This window comes from Equus asinus, chromosome 9, assembly GCF_041296235.1.
Source record: "Equus asinus isolate D_3611 breed Donkey chromosome 9, EquAss-T2T_v2, whole genome shotgun sequence".
In the NCBI taxonomy this organism is placed as follows: domain Eukaryota; kingdom Metazoa; phylum Chordata; class Mammalia; order Perissodactyla; family Equidae; genus Equus; species Equus asinus.
The window spans coordinates 39,712,380-39,733,081 of record NC_091798.1 but is presented as its reverse complement, the minus strand read 5'-3'; the positions used below and the strand labels follow the sequence as shown (position 1 = coordinate 39,733,081).

General features: G+C 44.7%; 1 protein-coding gene across 4 annotated transcripts in view; it reads left to right on the top strand.

Annotated features, from left to right (window-relative positions):
* Positions 1–20,702, top strand: part of PURA (purine rich element binding protein A) — a 124,544-nt gene that overhangs the window by 63,113 nt on the left and 40,729 nt on the right. The window contains exons 1-2 of one of the 4 annotated variants that reach the window (XR_011505804.1): positions 2,705–2,917; positions 18,895–19,116. The gene's annotated coding sequence lies outside the window, so the exon portion shown is untranslated. Of the gene's footprint in view, positions 1–2,704; positions 2,918–18,894; positions 19,117–20,702 lie in introns of those variants that run through there. The other 3 variants (XR_011505802.1, XR_011505801.1, XR_011505803.1) reach the window with 3 other exon arrangements.

Sequence of the window (20,702 nt, the reverse complement as noted above, 5' to 3'; positions counted from 1 at the left end):
TTTTTAATTTTTAATTTTTTTTTTGCGAGGAAGATTGTCACTGAGCTAACATCTGTGCCCATCTTCCTCCATTTTGTATGTGGGATGCTGCCACAGCATGACTTGATGAGTAGTGTGTAGGGCCGTGCCTGGGATCTGAATCCCTGGGATCCGAACCTGCCAACCCCAGGCTGCAGAAGCAGAGTGTGCGAACCTAACCACCATGCACCCGGGCTGGCCCCTGAGCTCATGTTTTTAATCTTTTCTCTGTAGTACAACTCTTTCTATCTGGAGCTATGATTCTTCTCTACTCTTCACATATATCTTTTTTCTCATTTATATGCTAGCTTCTTTAAAAAATAAATGTATATGGGGCCGGCCTGGTGGCGCAGTGGTTAAGTACACATGTTCCACTTTGGCAGCCCAGGGTTCACCAGTTTGGATCCTGGGTGCAGACATGGCACCCCTTGGCAAGCTATGCCAAAAGTAGAGGAAGTAGAGGAAGATGGGGACGGATGTTAGCTCAGGGCCAGTCTTCCTCAGCAAAAAGAGGAGGATTGGCAGCAGATGTTAGCTCAGGGCTAATCTTCCTCAAAAACAAACAAACAGATAAATGTATAAAAGTAAAAAAAGTCACTTAAATAAGACTATTAAGTTAATAATAAACAGTTCAGGTGGCACTTGGATATGAGACACACTGCCCATAAAGTCCTGATTTTCAAGGATCATTGCCAGGCACCAAAAGGTGCTCACTAGAAGTTGATTATAGAATAACTGTTTGGTCTAAAATCCCATAGTCTGAGAGGAAGGGACAACATAGATGCAACTTCCATAGCAGTGCAGGGAGTAGGAGAGTAAAACTTAAATGAAACTCAGTCAACAAGCAGTGAAGGGATGAGAGAAGTGGCTGTTGAAGTGGGATCTCCATGGGGTGTTAAATTTTCATTTTGAAGCTGACAGTCTATGTCTAGAGACTGGAAAGTCACAGAGGTGTAGGCATAAGAGTAGAGCAAGCAAGAGGAGGAATTTGAAGAGAAAATCAATTTCCAAAATGAAAAACAAAAAAACTTTGCAAGTAGGACTTGCAGGTGTGAATGAAATTTGGCCCCCCCTCTGCCCCTGGTCTAACAGGTGAATCTAGCAAGCAAGCTGCATAGGTTTAATGTCAGTACATTAAGAATCCATGGTGGACGGTGAAGCAGCCATGCAGGCCATCCTAGGCCTGTGTTAGAACGAACTTGCAACCCCTTGTCTCATGAATAAAGACGCCAGCAGGAAGAATCAGCAACGGGAAGTGATAATGGGGAACTCGCTCTCACATTTCCCAACTACATTTCTTAGAGATTGAGGAAAAAAGTGGCCATCCTGGTCCTTGCCTCCCTCCACACACAGATAACACCAACATTACAAGCTTTGTTTGATGTGTAACCAAAAAATTCTTATCTTTGAAGCCTCTGACTGTTAGATGTGTAAGTCCTTTCCTGCACGTACCGTGCTTTATTAAAACTGTAGAAACTGCATTAGACCTGTAAACCTTGGAGCAGTTCCTCAGAATACTCTGTTGGATTGTTTCCGGGGATTTAAATGCCTCACTTTGATTATCGAATAAACTCCTTTGTTAAAATAACCAATAACCGTTCTATCGATGAGAGAGGTAAGGTGAGCTCTATTTGAGCCAGAGTGAGGATTTAACCCGGGAAGGCCTTTTCAAGAAAGGAAGAAACGGGTCTGGAGAAGCATTGTTTTCAGTAGTCTTATATCTTTTTAGAACAAAGTACATACATTAAACAGACCCAGGATACAAAGTCATCAAAGTTTCAAAGAGGTATTCAGTTGCAAATTAGGTCAACAAGACCCTGACGTCCGGAAGGGCCGAATATGGCAGTACCAGGGAGGAGGGAAAGTCTGCAATCTTATCTTAAGAGAGTGTGTTCTTTACTTTAATGGTTAAAGCAGGTGTACAATGTATGTTTGATAGGCCGCAAGTCAGGCTTCTTTAGTTCAAGCCAGATCAGTTTTTGAACCTCAACAGTCACGCCATGTACCTCAATATGTGAAAATCTCTTGTTATCTTTAACCTTTACCCAGACTATTTCGGTGGACACAGGCTTGTCCTAGGCTTTGCTCTGAGAGTATTGCAGCGATGTCTTCCTGTAGTGATAGGAAAAGGAGGAGGCCTTCAGAACAGGTCCGGGCCTAGGTTTCAGTCCCTCCCCTCCCCTCTCCAGAATGAATGAAGTCTTATTACATGCTTCAGCAAAAGCTGCACTACTTGCTGTGAGGTTTATGAGGAAGAGTTGCCAAGGAGCAATTCAGTTATCAGCCTCAGGCCCAGTCCTCTCAAGTACAGCTCGGGGACCCCTCGACCTAGCTGGGTCTTGACCGAGAAGACCCGAGGTGCAGCCGCGCATAGCGAACCCCGCGCGCCGCGCTCTGAAAAGGGTACCGCGGGGACACAGGCCCTGCCTCCTAGGCACTTGCAGTAGCGGCGAAGCGGTAGCTTTTGGAGTCTCGGAGAACTGATCCAACCTGAGCGGAGCGCCTGTTAGAGTCTCAGGTATCCACTCCGGACTCAGAGGCCCCAGCACGGCGGCCCGCACCAGACCTCCCCGCCCGCGGCGCCGACCGCGCGGGAGCGCTCCAGGCGGCTCCCAGAGGCCGCGGTTGGGGGCGGGGCTCGTGCTGTGACGCCGCCCCTCGCCGGGCCCCGCCCTGTGCGCGTTGCCAGGGTGATCAGGTGACTCCGAGCTCGCGGCGCTCCCCGCAGCGGTGACATTAGGCGCACCGCGGCTCCTCACTTGCTCCGAGTTTGGTGCGGCGGCGTGTCTTGTGCGGTCTCGTCTGGTCCCGTCAGGTCCGACCGAAGCAGTGCCCGACCCGTTCGTGGAGAGGTGAGGCGCGGCGGACCCGACCCGGCCAAGCTGGCACCAGGGACGGGGTGAGGCGCGGGCAGGGCCTTCCCGGCGTTGTGCGCGCCCCCGAGCTCCCCAGAGAGCGCCCCGGAGAGCCGCGGGCACCGGGGCTGGATGGGTCGGCTCGGGCGGGGGCGCGCGCAGCCCCGGGGGAGGGGCCGGGAGCCGGGGGAGCGGCTGCCGCCCGCCCGATGCCCACCCTGGCGCGCCGGGGCTGTTCCTCCGGCTCCCCGTCGCCGCGCCGCCCGCCCGGCTTCTGGGCTGTGGACTAAGGGGCTCCGCGTGTGAGCGGCTCTCGCCGTGCGAGGAGTCGGCGGGCTCAGAGCGGGGCTTGCCACACCCCGTCTCGGGGGACGTGTGCGGGAGGCTTCTGCGTCTCTTCGCCTTGGGCTGCGATTTCTGGGGTGCTGCCAGGGATCTGCTCCGTGCTCTGAGCCGGGCCTGCTGAGGGCAGGAGGCCACTCGGGAGACCCGCGGCTGGGAGCAGGGGCCCTGGGTGTTCAGAGAAGGTGTTGCGAGGGGAAGGACTCCTGACTGTTGAGAGCGGTGGAGCAGGATCTGAGTAGATCTGTTGGGGGAGGTGAAATCTGAGCGGAGTCCTGAGGGGTGGGGACTAATCTCCCGGCGGCGGTGGGGGTCGGAAGAGCAGAGGGAGGAGGGAAAGGGCACCTGCGGCGAAGGAGACCTCGAGCCTTGCGCTGGAGGTAGAGGGAAGACGATTCGATGACTGACTGGACCGAGTGCTAGGGCCGTTTTAGGTAAAAAAAAGTTTGGAGAATTAGGTTAGGGCCGATTAGGAAAAAACTCTTCAGTGCCCAGCTGAGGGTTTGGGTGCTGTGGGGGAACCACTGCGGCTGGATTGGGGTAGGGGGAACACTGGGATGGGGAGACACTGAGGAGGCTGTTGTGACAGCCTGAGAAAGAGGTGACAACGCCTAGAACTCTGGTCTGATGGGATTCTGCGAACCCTACTTGTGAAATATTTCTGACAGGTGGGGGATGCAGGCAGCCGGATACTACACCCCAGCCGTTGTTAGCAAATTAAAAGAAAAAAATTCCTTCTTATGAGAGACAGGAAGCATCTAACTGCAGCCCATTTTCCAGTTTCATTTGGCCGGATTTAATGACTATCGGAGAGCTTTGCCCCTCTGGGTATTCGCGGAGCTTGTATTGTCCACAGCACTTGCATTTCAGAAGTTTCAGAGTGTCTTACAAACTCCTCTTATCCCTAGGCTAAAACCCAAACCCGGAGTGACTGGTAGGAGACTTAATGGGGGGAAGTTATTAAAGGATAATGAGTGCCCAAAACATGAATATGGGGCGTTGGGGAAACCAAAAAGAGTCGCATGCTGTTTGTTAATGATGGAGCAGAGTTCGCCTGTCCTCCCTGCTGCTCTCAGCTGTGGGCTTCTCAGCTTAATGCAGCTTAGGTGTTAACTGGCCATTTTGTCTTAATTTCCTGAGAAATATAGGAAGAAGATATTTTGATTTTTGAAGAGGAATGATTTGGTGATGTAGAGTTTTTCCCAGCTCTGAAAATTTAATGATTCTGTGCTCCTCTTCCCCAAAAAACAGCTGTTCATTTTATTTTGAATCTTCACTTCTGTTTTCTGGGGGGAAATGAAATGGCTGAACCTTCCCACCAATTTGTTTTGCACTTGTTTGGCTCCAGAAAACAGAACTGGACCTCCAGGGATCCTGTAGCGTAAAAGGCAGTTTAGGGATTTGCTGAGAACTCGGGAAGGTGGCTGCAGCTGGTCTGTGCATAAACGAAGAAACCAGCACAGCACTCAAGGGAGGGCAAATCCGGAGTGGTGGCAGCTGGAGAGAGCCGACTTCCAGTCAGATCGGTGATGTCATTCTCTGTAAAAGAAGTATTAAGATGGGTCACTTGAGCGTTGTGTATTTACCACACATTATACCTATCCAAGAGTTTTTCCCCTTGTACCAATTCAGTGGTAGGGCTTGTTATGATAGTGATTTTTAAGGGGCTTTGCAGGAACCCCATAATAATACGAATCGCTGGAAATTAGATTTCTTGGCCATGTTTTAAAAAAAATTGTTAACCATTTTCTAAATCTCTTTGGAAATATTTGAATCAGCCAAACTAATCATGCTTCCTTTGGAAAGAAACAGTCTCCCGACCCCCACCCCCAAAATTGCAGCTCTGTGCTGTCAGGGGGGTTAAGTAGGCCGAGAGTTTTGGGAAAGTTTCTGCATTCATTCACTCCTGTCGCCCCCACATGTTTTCCCATTGGTCAAGAATTTTAAGACTTCATTATGGGGGAGTGGGAATGTCAGTGTGTTCCCCTAAACACAAGCTGTGATAAACAGCAGGGTTGGCTGTTCAGAATGCCCTCAAGGGGAACTGTGCCCAGGTGAGAGGCAGGGCTGGGGTATGGGTGAGAGATCAGCCACGGAGCATTCTAGGCCTGCGCCATTGTCACCCGAGGCCGTGGGTGCCGCCTTCCTTTCTTGGAAGGGAAACATTCCTCAACCTTGAAATGGGATAATGGTCAGTACCCCCTTCACAGAGAATTAATGAGAATTCATTGTCACAAGAATAATTAATGAGAGGCTTATATGAAATTTGAGCTCTTCCAAAGCAGAATATTTTAATTCTTGGATGAACAGTATATTTTGAGATGTAGTGAGATAAAAGAGAGATAGACATTCTAAATTTTTGTAAAAGCGTCATTCAAACTCTAAGGTTTTTGTTGTTTTTTTTTTTTAATGGAGTATTTGGGCTTGGTTACCAATAAGGCTTTAATGAAGATCTAGAGGCCTGAGGGTAAGTGCGTGTTTGTGTTTCATATGTAAATCAGTGCAGATTGTTCCTCACTCTTTTTCTGGCTTTTTCTGTGCAAGTGCCTGGAGTAAACCAGTAACCTGGCAGGCTGTGGGGCTCTGACCCAACATCCTTTCAACCCTAAAGGAGTTAGTTATTAAGCTTATCAGAGACAGCAGTGGGTAATAATGCTCACTGAGTAGAACGAGGAGTGAAAAAGTCGTCTTTTAAAATTCCCCTCTCCTATGTCAGTCTGCCAGTCCTGCTGCTCAGTCAAATAGAGATTCAAGAGGGACTCTACAGAACTACATCCATCTCTTAGACTTCTGACATTTGTTGGCTAGGCTTAGTTTCACATGAAGGAAATCCTGCAGGAGAGGCTTCCTGTTTTTTTCAGGCTGAGCTGAGTGCTGTGTTCCAGGCCTCCAGGCTCCTGAGGCTTGGCCAAGGCTACTAATTGGCTTGGCTATAAAACGGGAGTCAGCAATTAAAAAACAGCAGTATAGAAAACTAGGGGACTGGACATGAGTTGACCCTCCAGCCCAAAGGTTCACAACACTTTGGACACTGTACACAAAGGGCTCTTTAAAAGCAAGTGAGCTTGGAGTGACTTCTTTCGTAGTTCTTAGGAGACGTATGTGGAATATTGATACTGAGCCTCCTAATCTCAAATTCCTGTGCCCGATGCGCAGTAAGCCTAACACTGAGACCTCGCCGCTTGGAGATGGAGAAAGATTTATTCAAATTGGCCAAAACGAGTTGGTGGGAGCCTGGGTTCGCTCAAATCCACCTCCCCAAGAACAGAAAGCGGGGGGTTATGGAGCTAAGAGGTTTGGCAGGAAGAGTTTTTGGGAAACAAAGGGGTCACTCCCCTTAAGCCCTGGGCAATCTGACTTCAAGGCTTCAACAGCTGCTGAGGGCCAGCTATCCGGTGAGTGCAACCTCCCCAAGGCATTTTCTTTCTTTTGCAAAACAAGCTCACAACTCCTCAAGACCCCTGAGTCACCCCTCAAGTTAAACAGGAAACAGCAAATTGGCTTGACATCTGCAGTATACCTGAGGTACCCGGCTTCAGTGTTAGTGCTGATGTAGGCTTCAAAACCAGAGCTGGGAAATTGGATGGGCCCTCACTCCTAAAGCAGGGGAGACAAATGGTTTGAATCCAATCTGTGTGGGCAGCAAGCCTGTGGTATGACTTTGCCAAAAACAAGGGATGATTTACATTTTTTTGAACCCTTTCAATTAAATGTTTTAAGGGGGTGTTGATAGTCACGGTGGGAGGAGGATTTGGTTTACCTGAATTTCCTCACTGGGGAGTAAGGCCTTACTCACAGGTGCCTATCATTAGTTGTGTGGTGATTTATGCTAACGAATCATTAATCCCAAGAGATTTGGCTCAGAAACTACATTATCACTGAAAACCATCTGACCTTGTGGTCAGTGTTCAGAGAAAGGTAGGGATGGGGAACCATTGAACTGCAAAGATATTTGGGGAGAGGAAGACCTGGAAAGTGGTGCTAGACTTCTGCCACATTAAATTTCTAATGCAGCCCTCAGTACTTTACCAGTCAGCTTTCTGTATCAGGACCATGGGCAGGATCATTTGGGGAGAATATGTGTGAAGAGGAGGACTTTTGTAGGAATGTGCCTACCTCATGAGTCCTTATTATTAAGCCTAATACTGCTTTCCTGCTGCCACTAGCTTCCCGGAGACCCCAGACTCCGCCCTCTCCCCTCTTTCCCCTCCCTCCGCCTCTCCTCCCCGGCAACAACCTCTCTAAGGCCAATATGATTCTTCTATCTCTGGTCCAGTTTCTACATCCTCCTGGCTCTGCTGACTGCTGAACTAAATCTTGATGACCTTAGATGTCTGTGGTGGCATAGAAACTCCAGCGAGGGGCAATTGGATTCCAAAGCAAGGGGCCTAGAAGTGGATGCTTTACCTGTGTTTCTCACACTTCGTTTGTGTTCCACCTGCATGACTTTTGTGTTAGCTCTATGCCATCTGTACTATTATTTAATATTTTTCTTTAAATTGACCCTTTTTTTAATTCTAAAACTTTTTTAAAAGGGAAACCATATCATTGCCTTAAATTGAAAACTACTATCATCTTCCATAAATAGTAGGTAAATATAAAAAGGCATAACTATTAAAATTAAGTTGTTTGTCTGTGTTCTCCAAATCATTCCACTTAGGAAAATATTGCCTTCAACCAAAGATATGACTTACTAATAGTGAGTTTTTTCAGGTGATAGGGATGGTTTGGGGTAGGCAGGCCTATGAAGAGGGCCTCTTAGATCCCGTCTTCTGAAATTCCGTCTGGCTCTGTGATGCCAGGAAGACAGCAGAGTGAAGAATCTAGGGACTAAAATAAGTGCAGTCAGCGTGAAACCACTGGTGTTTTGATATGAAGTTTTCCAAAAGGAGGCGGGAGTGGTGGTGAGCCTGTATACTATATTAAATTCTAGGCTCGTTGCCAGGGGTGTGGCTTCATTGATGCTGTGTTATATTGTTCTTTCTGTGCAAGTGTGCTCTTGGAAAACTCCGGTTTTTGTCCAGAGTGGATACAGTTTTTTTAAAAAACTCTCGATACGCCATACACTTGGAGCCTGTTGTCTTCCACATATGTATGTAGTAGCACTTTGTGGATGTTACTAATGGCGAAAAGCTGAAGTTATCGTCTAGCATTTGTTTTTTCTGACCTTTGTTGTCCATAATGCCTGTTTCTTTAAAAATCCTATGAAGATGAAGAGAAGAAAGGAGGGGAGAGCGAGCTGCCCTGGGGTCATGTGGTCTCTTAGGGTGCCGACGTGGTAGGCGTGAGTGGTACTTGCTGGTGTGAAGTGAAATGCACTCTTGTCCATTAAGAGGCGCCCCACCGTGCTGACTGAGCTGCTGCTCCCTCAGAGGGTCAGGAGAGCGCGCTTTAATGGTGGTGCGAAGCCGTGGCCAGTTTGGTATCTGTCAGGAACCAGGAGTGCTTAGTTAGATTGCCAGCACATTAAGCTGTTAGGGGCCTCTTTCTAAGCCATCAAGATTTCGACTTTCCCACAAAGCCTAATCTAATACTCTGGGAGGGGCAGGCAGAGCCAGTCTTTCAGGGGCTGTGCTGGTGGGGGACCTGGCCTGGGAAGTGGCCTTGTCAGGCTTGTTGGGAGGGATGGATCTGTCCCTTTCTAGTGTGTCCTCTCAACTTGGCAGGGGGCAGAGTTCGTCCCTTTTCTCTCTCTCCATGTCTAACCTATCCTTTCATTTCCCCAACTCACTTTCTGTGTTAACAGCTTTCTTCCCTTTTCCTTTCTCTCCTGTGCACTGCTGCTTTCTCTTTCTACCCTCGCTCTTGCTGAGCCTCATTTTCTCTCCATTGTTACTTTAAGAACTGCCTCTTTGAAGTTCAGAGTTACCATGCTGTCCTGTATGTCCAGTGACTAGATATAATTCAGAGGTCCCCAGCCTTTTTTCTGAGGAGGAGCCAACCTTCACTTCCCCACTGGCTTTCAGAGAGCAGCACTGGGGGGTACTGACCACTCTGGTTCCTGAGCTAAGTGGTTGGATGAGGCTGGAAGTGCCCTGCCAACTGGGTGTCCCAGCAGTGTGGGGAGGGGGCTGTGGTCAGGATTTGCTAGCCTTGTCAGGAGCTGTCTCTACCCTTGGGGAGTCCTTCCAGAAGCTGAAGGCGGGCGGGAGGCCTGCATCCAGGCTGTCCTCTGGTTTCTGCGGGAGACTGAACATGACTAATAATGGCTGTAGAAGAGGACCTTGGTGAGGTTGGCCTGCAACCCATCAGACTGTTTGCAACTGTGGATCCTGCGCTTGAGCTGGGTTGCTGGGTTTTTCCAGGTGGCAGCTGGAACAAAAGGCGTTCTCAGTGGTAGTTGTTGAAAGCATCTAGAAGCCTGACTTTCTTGCTCTATGAGTTAGAAAATGGATTTTTTTTTCCAGCCTTAGCAAGCCATTTGTCTTCTATACTGAGTTCTCTTCTTTTTTTGTTTTTAAAAAATCTTTGCAGAGTAAATACAATTTTAAAAAAATTATTTATTTTTTTTTTAGTATCGGCACCTGGGTTAACATCTGTTGCCAAACTTCCCTTTTTTTTTTCTTCTTCCCAAAGCCCCCCCACTATGCAGTTGTATATTCTAGCTGCAGGTCCTTCCAGCTCTGCTATGTGGGACTCCACTTCAGCATGGCCTGATGAGCAGTGCTCGATCCGTGCCCAGGATCTGAAGTGGCAAAACCCGGGGCTGCCAAAACAGAGCGCACGAACGTAACCACTCAGCCACGAGGCTGGCCTCAGAAATGGATTATTTAATCCTAAAAGCCACGTGGCAGACTTTACCCAAAGATGATCAGCAGAAGTTTTAACTTTCATTGTTAAATATGTGTAGAAAAGTGTATGTAACAATAAAGTATAGTTAAATGAGTAATTATATTCATTAATATAACTATTGAGGTCTAGAAATGGACCTCATTTTTTAAACCCCAGTGGGATAGTAGAATGCACCGTGTTGCAATTTGCTTTTTTCACTGTGGTGGTGCTTTTCCATATCAGCACATGTAATTCTACCCCATTCTTCTTAAGGGTTGAATAGCGGTTCTGGAAATTCTGTGGTTTATTTCACCATTCCCATACTGATGGGCCTTTGGGATGTTATATATCTCATATATGTGTGTGTGTGTATATATATATATTATATATATGTTATATAGCTATTATAAACAAGTACTACAGTAAGTATCCGTGTGTGTGGTATAAAATTGTTTTTTTGGCATATTGGCACTAGTATACATCTGTTGGATAAATTCCTAAAGATAGAATTGCTGGTTCAAAGAATAGAGTGTTTTTGTTTATTTGAGGTTTCACTTAAAAATGTCTTTATTGAAGATTTTTTAAGAAAAAAGGACGGACCCTCTGTAAAAACAAAGGATGTTTCCTCAAAACATTTGGGAAGAATGGGATACTAATGCCTGGGCAGCTAAGGGTAGGCTATTTTAGTTGATGATAGATATTTTCAGGTAGTAATGATGTTTTAAGTGCTGTTTAATAAATATTATAGATCTTATATCTTATAGTGCAACAGGTAGATCCAGTCAGAGGTTCTTTATAGAAAGCTTTCTGCAAAAAGATTTTAGTAGATGGTGTGTTATTCTCTGTTGAAGAGAACTCCGAATTCCCTCAGTCTCCAAGGCTGGAAGAATGTGAAAACGTACATACCAAGTTTAATGTTAGAAGAAGGCGAGATTGATTGGTCAAAGCCATATTTTCAAATAATGTTGGACTACTGTGGATAATTAATGTGGGTATGACTTTTCAGACTTTACTACTCCTGATCTAATGTATCAGGACAAGTTGAGAATGCTTACATCTTTCGGTTATCTGAATGTTGGGGATAGTGGCTTAAAGCAATTACGTGAGTGGCGTTAGCAGACCATGTTACTGAATAGTTTGTAGATTGTTTAGTTTCGTGTATATCTCAGTTATGTGTAGTTTTTACATTAAATATTCTTTGTGAGAAAGAAAAATAAACTAAGACAGTCTCTGAGCCTCTAGGATAGGGCCTCCAGAGATAGATGATCCGCTATTATTTGTTTGCCTTCCATGTGCGTTTTGATGCCCTTGTTCAGTGATGGGTCCACTGCTGAGCTGTGTGTCATTGTGTGTTCCACAGAGAAGCTATTCTAAAGCCACAAGCAAAAATGTTGATAGAAAAGACATGTTCTAATATCTATTCACTCATTGATTATATGAGGACGGCTCAGGGCCTGGTAGAACTCTCTGGCAAACAAAAGATGGTGAATGAGGTAGGGGATAGCTAATCACATTTGAGAGGTTGGCAGCAGAATCAGTATTTGGATAATAATGAAGTAACACTACAGGTTATCTCCTTCCAGCCTGTCCCCCAAAGAAAAGCAACCTGGGAAATGTTAGAAATGATGAGCAAGTCATAAAAACAAAGCGCTTGTTCAAGTTACAATAACTATCAACTATCAGAGGTCTCCTGTGTTACTCTGTTGTTGGGAGCACCACTACCATCTTTAAAAAGTAAATCCCTGTTGTTGCTATTGCCTGGGGCTCCCCCATGAAGTTCTCCACGTCAGGAGAGAGTAGGTTCTTCCTAGTGAAGGCCTGCTGTTCTGGAATGCCTGTTCTTGTGGCTTTGGGGTTTGGATTTGAGGCTGTTGCTTCTTATCTCTGCTCACCACACATTCACGTGTGTGGGGGGCACAAATCCCTTTGGTGGGGTCATTCAGGCTTTTGTACCTCAGTTTCAGTAAACTTGCATAACTCTTTGAGGTGGCTGCCCAAAGTGAATTTTGTCTACTCTGTATAACCAAACTATCTTCACTGTACCCTTGAAATTTGGAGAACTTCCAGCATTTTCCATCTGACGCAGTAACAGGCAAGTGGAAAAGATAATTTTATTTTTATTATTAGCAGTACTGAAGGGGAAGAGCAAGCCAGCTAGAGTTCTTTCTGTCATATCCCCAGTACTGGGCCTGTCCTGTAGTAGGTACTTAATATTGTTGAGTAAACAAATGATTAGGTTTGACAATGGTATCCAACAAGCAAACATAAATAAAATTACATGAATCCTTTTAAAAGAGAAAAAATAACTATAGAAAAGGAAGCTGCAATGATCCTCAAAGGCTACTCTTAGCAAGACCTCTTGTGAGCTGACCTTTTGGCCTCATCCAATCTTGTCTGCTTCAGCTGTAATAAACCCACTCAGTTCCTCAGAAGCACTGTGTTCTGCCTCTGACCGAGAGTAAAGGTGGCGTAATTGCATTTCTGTTTGTGTAAACTTTCAGTGTGATCATCGCTTCCTCTGAGAAGCTTGCTCTGACTTTCCGGACATGCTCACCATACTAAGCACTTCCTTTTTCTTAGCTCGGTTTTGTAATTGCTGATTTTAGTGTCTGTCTCTCTCACTAGCCTGAAACTGTCTCTTGCCTACCGTTATCTCAGTAGTGCCTGGAACTCCTAGAACCGGGTCCTAGTGGATGCTTCTGGAAGTATTTATGGGATGATCAGATGACTGTGTGAATGGAATAAACTAACATGTCAATGCTAAAATTTAGTGAAAACTATAAGCCTGAGATGATAGAGCAGCACAAAACCAGTAATTCTAAAGCTTTTTTTAGCTCAACAAATCATACCCAAAATTATGGGTATGAGAATAAAGAAAAATTGAGGGACCTAGAGTATGAAATAATCTATTGGGGCTGGCCCAGTGGTGCAGCGGTTAAGTGCACATGATCCTCTTGGGCGGCCTGGGGTTCACCGGTTCGGATCCCAGGTGTGGACATGGCACCGCTTGGTAGGCATACCACGTATAAAGTGGAGGAAGATGGGCACGGATGTTAGCTCAGGGCCAGCCTTCCTCAGCAAAAGGAGGAGGATTGGCAGCAGTTAGCTCAGGGCTAATCTTCCTCAAAAAAAAAAAAAATCTATTTGCAAAGATCCTATTAAAAGGCCAGCTAATCAGGGAGTTACAAAGAGACACAGAGGAGGTCTTTAGAGTTAGACCTGTTGTCATGTGTTTAAAGTTTAAAGACAATTTTACAAATTCCCACGAAGGATATGTAAGGAAGGAAGGATAAGCATGGCTTCTGGCTTTGATGATAAGAACAGTCCAAGGTGGGAGAAGTCTGCGTGTAACCGAGAGAATTTTTTTTACCCCATGTTTGGTGCTTAGCCAAGTGACTTCTCAGTTTGAAGCAGAAAGAACTTAGGGAGCTGAAATGTCTTGTGAAAAAAGAAGCACAATTACAAAAATCACTGTAAAGAGCAGTGAAGAGCAGATATGCAACAGGTTATCAACAAGGGGAAATTAGTAAGAGGAAGGGAAATTGGAGTACTGGGAGTGGATAGGGCTACAGAGGCATTCTAGCCATTAAAAAAAGGTGAGCAGCATGGAAATATCAGACAGAACTAAGAAAACTTAATTTTTTTTCTGACTGAATAGGTTCCCTTATTGAAATTTTCAGAAATACAGAAGAATATAAATAAATAACACTTGCCCATAATTCCAGCACCTAGGGAAAACCACTATAAATATTCTTTTTTCCTTCTAACCGAATTTTGTCTGTCTGCTGTTCCTGTACAACTTAAAGTGTGAAAATCGTTTTTTTTTTAAAGATTTTATTTTTTTCCTTTTTCTCCCCAAAGCCCCCCAGTGCATAGTTGTATATTCTTCGTTGTGGGTCCTTCTAGTTGTGGCATGTGGGACGCTGCCTCAGTGTGGTTTGATGAGCAGTGCCATGTCCACGCCCAGGATTTGAACCAATGAAACACTGGGCCGCCTGCAGCGGAGCACACGAACTTAACCACTCGGCCACGGGGCCAGCCCTAAAGTGTGAAAATCTTAACGTACAACTCAATGAGTTGATAGTGTTCGTGTAAACATGACTCAGCTCGAGATGTAGAACATTTCCATCGTCCCGGAAGGCTCGCCTTGTGCCTCTTCCAGTCAGTATCCATAGATTCATTTGGGCTGTTCTTGAACCTCATATAAATGGAATCATCCAGTCTCGAGTCTGTTGGGTCTGGCTTCTTTTGCTCATCATTGTCTGTAGGACTCATCCATTGTTCTTTTTTTTTTTATTGCTGAGCAGTTTTCTTTTGTGTAACTATACCGTAATCTATTTGTTCTGTTGATGAACATTTGTGTAGTTTCTAGTTTGGGGCTGTTATAAATAAAACTGCTTTGAACGTTCTTACGTATGTCTTTGGTGGACATATGCACTCATTTCACCTCAGTATACATCTTAGAGTAGAGTTGCTGGGTCATGAGGTAAATACTTCCAAAGTCGTGAATATGTTATATGCTTTCTTCTAAAAGTTTGATTGTTTTAGCTTTTATATATAGGTCCATAATATGGTGTGAATTGTTTTTTGTTTATAAGGATGGGAATCAGGTTCTTTTTTTTCTCCCCTCATAAGAGTATCCAGCTCTGTTTATTGGAAAGACTTATTTTGACTTTGTAAATTGCCATGCTGTCTTCCTGTTCAGTCAGGTGACTACTGCATGGGTCCATTGTAGGACTCTTCATTCTGTTACATTAACCTATTTATCAATATTTATTTTATTTTAAATAAAATTGAGATCATGCTGAATATATAGCTTTTAAATTTTTCTTACACTTTATTACGTCATGCTTCAAAAACAAATTAAAGGTGACTGTAAAAGAACTGTTATATAGATGTACCATAATTTATTTAACTCTTCTGTTTTTGGACTTTTAGGTTGTTTTTTCTTTTTTCCTTTTTTGTTTTGCCCTGTCTTTTATGTTGCTTGCTTTCCTCAGATGTCTGATAATCTTTGTCCATTCATTTATGTATGAGGCAATAAAAAGTCGATTAGAAGTTCTGTGTGCCTGGGCTTTGTTGTGGGGTGACTGGGTGAGTCATTTCCTTGGAGTCTCTTCAAGAATTAATATCAATAGTTTTTTTCCATTGGGGCTGTTCAGTTTTTCCAGAGGAAAATTCTCCACTGTACTGCCCACGGGGTCAATGCCAGGCTATCAGGTATCTTGTAATTTAAAAAATAGTAACAACTTTGAAAAATGTTGTTCTTTCCTGAATCTCTACTTTGATGTTATCTCAGATAAGACAGTGATCTCATCTCAACAGACCTCTTTCCGAAAGCATAGTTTCTGCTCTTGTCATTATGGTTGAATGACTGCTAATCCTGTGACTTTGAGCATGTCTTGAATGGGATTGGCAGAGAGCAGTGTTTGATACAGTCTATTAACGAATGTTGGCTGTTGCTTGATTTCAGCAGTCTCTTTTGGAGCTCTGATTTGTCTTTATTGGTACAATTTCCACAGTTCACATTTGATCCTCAGTGTAAAACACTCCACTATAGTAGGGCTTACATCTCACCTGACCAAATTTATAAGGGAAAAGGTTCACGTTACAAAGCTGAGGATCATACCTTAAATTTAAAGCTCGTTGTGTTTTGGTTAAGTGGCTTGTCCTAGACTGTGTCAGTGTTAGGTAATCTATTTTTACTTCGATTTGCTTCTGTACAAGCTTGGGAACAGTTGATTGCCCCTCGGTGAAGGAAGTCCTGCTTTTCAAATGCCAGCTCTAGGATCTTTGTTCTCAGCACAAATGCTGTTTCTGTGACTTTTGCTGTTCTCTTACTGGGATTTTTTCCTGTTTAGAGGAAACTGAAAATAGATACAGATTTTTATCCCTCTAAGATGACTGTGTATCTTGGGAACACAGGGACAGAATGTGTGTGTGGGGCGGGGGTCGTGGCGGCTGGGACACCTGTGGGGGCGCCTGTATGGTTTCTGCTCTTTATAAGTGCCTCTGTGAGTAGCACCTGGGATTTTTCCCACGTGGACATTAAGTGATTCCTCGGGCAGAGGGGGGATGGTAGGCACCAAAAATGAGGGGGAAACGTGATTGAGGGAGAAGAGGGGAGGACACCTACCTGTGGGAGAGTTTTGAGGATCCCAGGGAGAGAGCTGCACAGGATAATGAGGAATAGATGCAAAAAGGTTGATCAAGAAAAGTCAGTATTATAATCCAATGTTACTGCAATTAAAAAAAAAAAAAAGGAAACATCAGGGTCTGAAGTTGTAATAGTTCTATACACTTCTTTTCCTTCTCACTGCTCGTTGTCCTTAGAAGAACAATGTCTTCAGAGAAATATAGGTCCAAGCTTTGCCAGAGTGAGAACGATCATCACTAAAAGGTCTTATTGGACTAATCAAGTTAAACTACAGCTTTGATGGAATTAGGTCAGTCCAGAGGACATCCCCCGCCCCTTACACACACTGAATTTCAGGAAAGAGTAGTTATGATGGCTGTGTTCCACTTCTGTGACTTAAAAAACAAATAATGGAATGGCCATAAGGGGGTTAATGATTTCTGTGTTAACCAGGGCTCAATAGGTTTTTCACATCCTCAGTAGGAAAGAGGAAATGCAAGAGTGGTCAGCAATTACCATTGCCCAAATTTTCGTAATGCTTGCAGTGTTAGTCACCACAAACCTTTTGCATTAGGGGAAGGGGAAGGGCCATTCCCAGGTCAGAAGTATGAAGTCATGCTGGCTAGACTAGAGAGCAGAGAAGGGGAAGGACGCTAGTTCTTTTCAGGTCAGCCCCCTGGAAAAGTAAGAGTCTCTAAAATGGGGACAGAATGCAGATGTGGTCAAAATAGAGACCCTCATGCCATTCTGATTCCATATTATAAAGTTTCAATTTATAGTCACCTCCTTCAAGGGACACTCTGCCTACTCCCACCTCCTCCTGTTGTGTTTAAGCCCCTACTCCTACCCAGCAGTCTGCCACCTTCTCTAAAAATCACTGTCTATATGTTTGTGTTTTAACCAGTGGCCCAAGGGGAGGGTTAGAGCCATATTCATCTCTGTACCCTACTACTTAGCACAGTGCCAGGCACAGTCAGCCCTGTGTAAATGGATGCTTGGGTGAATGTCTTTCAGAGGAGTTCGTTAGCTTATCTTACTATTGGTTCTTAGGACTGGAAATTCTATTTAGGTAGTTTAGGTTAGGCTGGATTTCTGTCTGATTTATGAACTGTTGTAAAGTCGTCTGGAATCCCATTTCTTTTGTTCTTTCTGCTCTGACTTTCTGAAGTACCTACTTCATCTTAAGGCTGGCTCCCTCAGGGCTGCAGATAGGCTGTCAGCAATTTCGTAGGCCATGTCCTTGCTAGACTCTATGTGTGCCTGTGTTAAGGGAAAGAAAGGGTTGGGAATGTGGTAGGAGAGCCCCAAGCTTTTAACTGATCAAGGCACTTCAGAACCAATCCCAGTGGCCAAGGGATGCCATTTGTGATTGGTTCTGGATTCTTTGAATCAATCTTGATAAAGAGGAGGGGGTGGCATGGATTGGTTTAGAGTAGCCTGGGCTCACCCTGGAGCTGGAATGGGATGAACTTCCCCTGAAGAACATGAACTACAGGAAGAATGGATGGATACCTAACGGGAAATCTGACTGCTATTACAAAGCGGTATATGGCTGTTGTGTGGGCAACCAGTAAAGTCCACTATTATGTTAATCCAGATTTTCTAGGGAACCTTACTTTATGGCTGTTCTTTTCTTCATATAGAGTCACTTATGAATTTATTGATTGCATGTTATGAAAAAGAATTAATAGTGAAATTATTAAATTTTGAGTATGAGACTCCTCCCTCTATTGACTTACTATTTAGTTCTGGATAGAAGACACTCAGGTAAAAAGTTAAATATCAATATAGGAGATGGGCAAGTGTACAAGGCAGCAAGGTGTCACATATCACATTGTTCATCCAGAGTCTGTATGTACTTTGTATTTCCCAGTCATGCTTTTAATCTGGAAGTTATTGTGTCAGGCACTGTGGGGGTTACAGAGGTGATGGAAAGGAGATGCTGGCCCTCCAGACTTCAAGCCCAAGAGAATGGTTAACAGGCTTTGGGGGCTGGGAAGCAATGGCCTCCCTCACAGAAGCAAACCACTGAGAACAGGAGCCTGTAAACACAAGTAGGGCTTCTTGGTGAGCCTCCAGAGTTCTAGGAGCCTGGATTGTCAGAGAGATGCTCAGCATCCTCTAGAGACAGTTCTGCCATCTGTCCAGCGATGACTGAGCACACTGCTCAACTGCTCAGAGCTGGGGGTCTAGGGAGAGCAACCAGATCACCCCAGTGCCCAAGATGGTGGCAGCGGTTATACTGTTTGGTCAGTCACTGCCAGCAGTGCTGCTTGTCAGAAGACCCCAGTATGACCCAACCCTGTTTATTGGAGGATTTCTAGTACTAGGTCAGCCTCCACTGATCTGACTCATGATTAGTGCTGGTAGAGTCTTTGCCTTCTTCTTAGAGCTATCCAATCACATTTATGGACATTTCAGAGAATTAAAGAACAAAATATCCTTGTTTTTATTCAACTTATTTATTGTAGAATAGCCTGCTTTGTGCCAGGCACTATGCTGAGCTCTAGGGTCATACTGATGATCCAAAACTGGCTTGATCCCTGCTGTCACAGCCTGCAATCTAGTGGGGAATGCAGACAAAAGGCAAATAAACAGATGCATAAGATATTTGCCAATTGTGATGGTGAGAAGGAAACCAAATGGGCAGAGCTGGATTTGCAAGAGGCTTGAGACGTTAAGGCATTTTGTAAATGATCTCATGGATTGAAATTTTTTTCCTAATGATTTCCACAGATTAAATGCAAATAATTTTCATTGTTTGTCTCTTAGGTACACTCTGCAGGTCCCTGATGAACCAAGGGAACCCTCCACCATACCCGGGCCCCGGTCCGACGGCCCCATACCCACCATATCCACAACAACCAATGGGGCCTGAGGTCTACCCTCCAGGACCTCCTGGGGGACCTTACCCACCTCCTCACGGGTACCCCTACCAAGGATACCCACAGTACGGCTGGCAGGGCGGACCTCAGGAGCCTCCTAAAACCACAGGTACTGTGAACGGGCTGTCTGTATGTGTATATGTGGGTGTGCATGTGCTCAGTCCTACGTCACCAAAGGACATGTTGGCATGTTTTCTTTAGCAGAGGAGAAACTCTGGCCCCCGTGTGCTGTGGTTGACGTTCCCAAAGCCTGTTGACTGCTTAGGCTGTCTTCTAACTCCTGAGAAGGACTTCTTTCTCAAGAGGCTGGAGTCAGCGCTGCCTACTTCCTTCATGTCTCTTGTCCCCTCTGGGGCTGATGACTTCTGGCCGACATGTTTTCTGAGGACAGCTCCTAGAGCACTGCGGGGGAAAGTTACCAGCTGGGTTCTTGCTCTGGCAGCTAGTTGTATTTTTCAGGTTTAGCCTGTTGGGGTCATTTTATCTCTCAGCTTGTTGGCCTTCAAGTCATCCTCTTGCCCCTGCTATTGGGGTTGGTTTTCTTTACTAGTATGTTTCCCTAATTCTGTTTAACCTGCACTCTGAGTTTTCAGCAGGCTCACGAGTCCTGCTTGTGTGCTAAAACAGTGCTACTCAAAGTTTACCCTGCAGTCGAGTGCCAGTCCATGAACAGCTATTGGGCTATGGTGAGATATGAGATATGTACAGAAAGTGAGAGTAAACATTTAAAAACTTTTAGAGCAATTTGACATTCCCATGACATTCAAGCATGTAACCTTGCATTTTACAAAAAGTATCGGTGTAAAGAATTAGAAAGGAAACCTATTGAGAAGCACTGTGCTGGATGTCTGGGTGACTGTTGTGACTGCTTCAGAACCTTTTGGTTTGCAGAATAGTTACTCTCCTAACAGCATTTTCAGGTTTTTAAAGCAGCCAATTCTTACCAGGTGCTCATTGTGTGCCAAGTAGTCTCCTAAGAGCTTTATATACATTAACATTTAATCCTCGCAACAATCCTATGAGCTTATTCCCATTTTATAGTAAAGTAATTGAGGCACAGAGTGGAGTAATGACTTGCCCAAGGTGACCCAACTAGAAGTGGTAGATCCCAGATTCGAATCCAGATAGTTTGGCTTACCAATCTGTACATACAACTTATTGCTGTATGTTGCCTCTCTCCCATCTTTTCTGAGCTGACCCACAGTCATCCAAATTTAGGGCCTTAGGCTGCCTCAGAGATTTTCCTGTAGTTAACCCCTTACTGATCAAAAGTAGTAACAGATGATGGTTCATTTTAATCCTGGATTTGAAGATTCTTTAGATTGGGTGGATACCATGGAAGAAAAGTATGTTTGAGAGGAATTTTGCGCTCAGTGTAGGGAAGATTATAATTGTATAGTGTCAAATCAGAGGCTATGTTAAGATTGAATAGATTTGAATACCTCTAAGAGATTTATAAGTTTATCTTGAAGGAAACCTTTTACAGTCCCAGATTCTGTTTTGTTGTAAGTTTTGATAACACGTGCCCGGAAAAGTGCAGGAAGTATAACCAGTGTCATCAAAGTAGTTGGCATCCAGGTCTGTGACATCAGAGGGGGATTTCCTGAAAATAAATCTCAGTTTCTGAGTTTTCTGCTTCAAAACAAGGTAACCTTGTGATGAATGAAAGAAGGCAGGCCGAAAAGAACACATAAC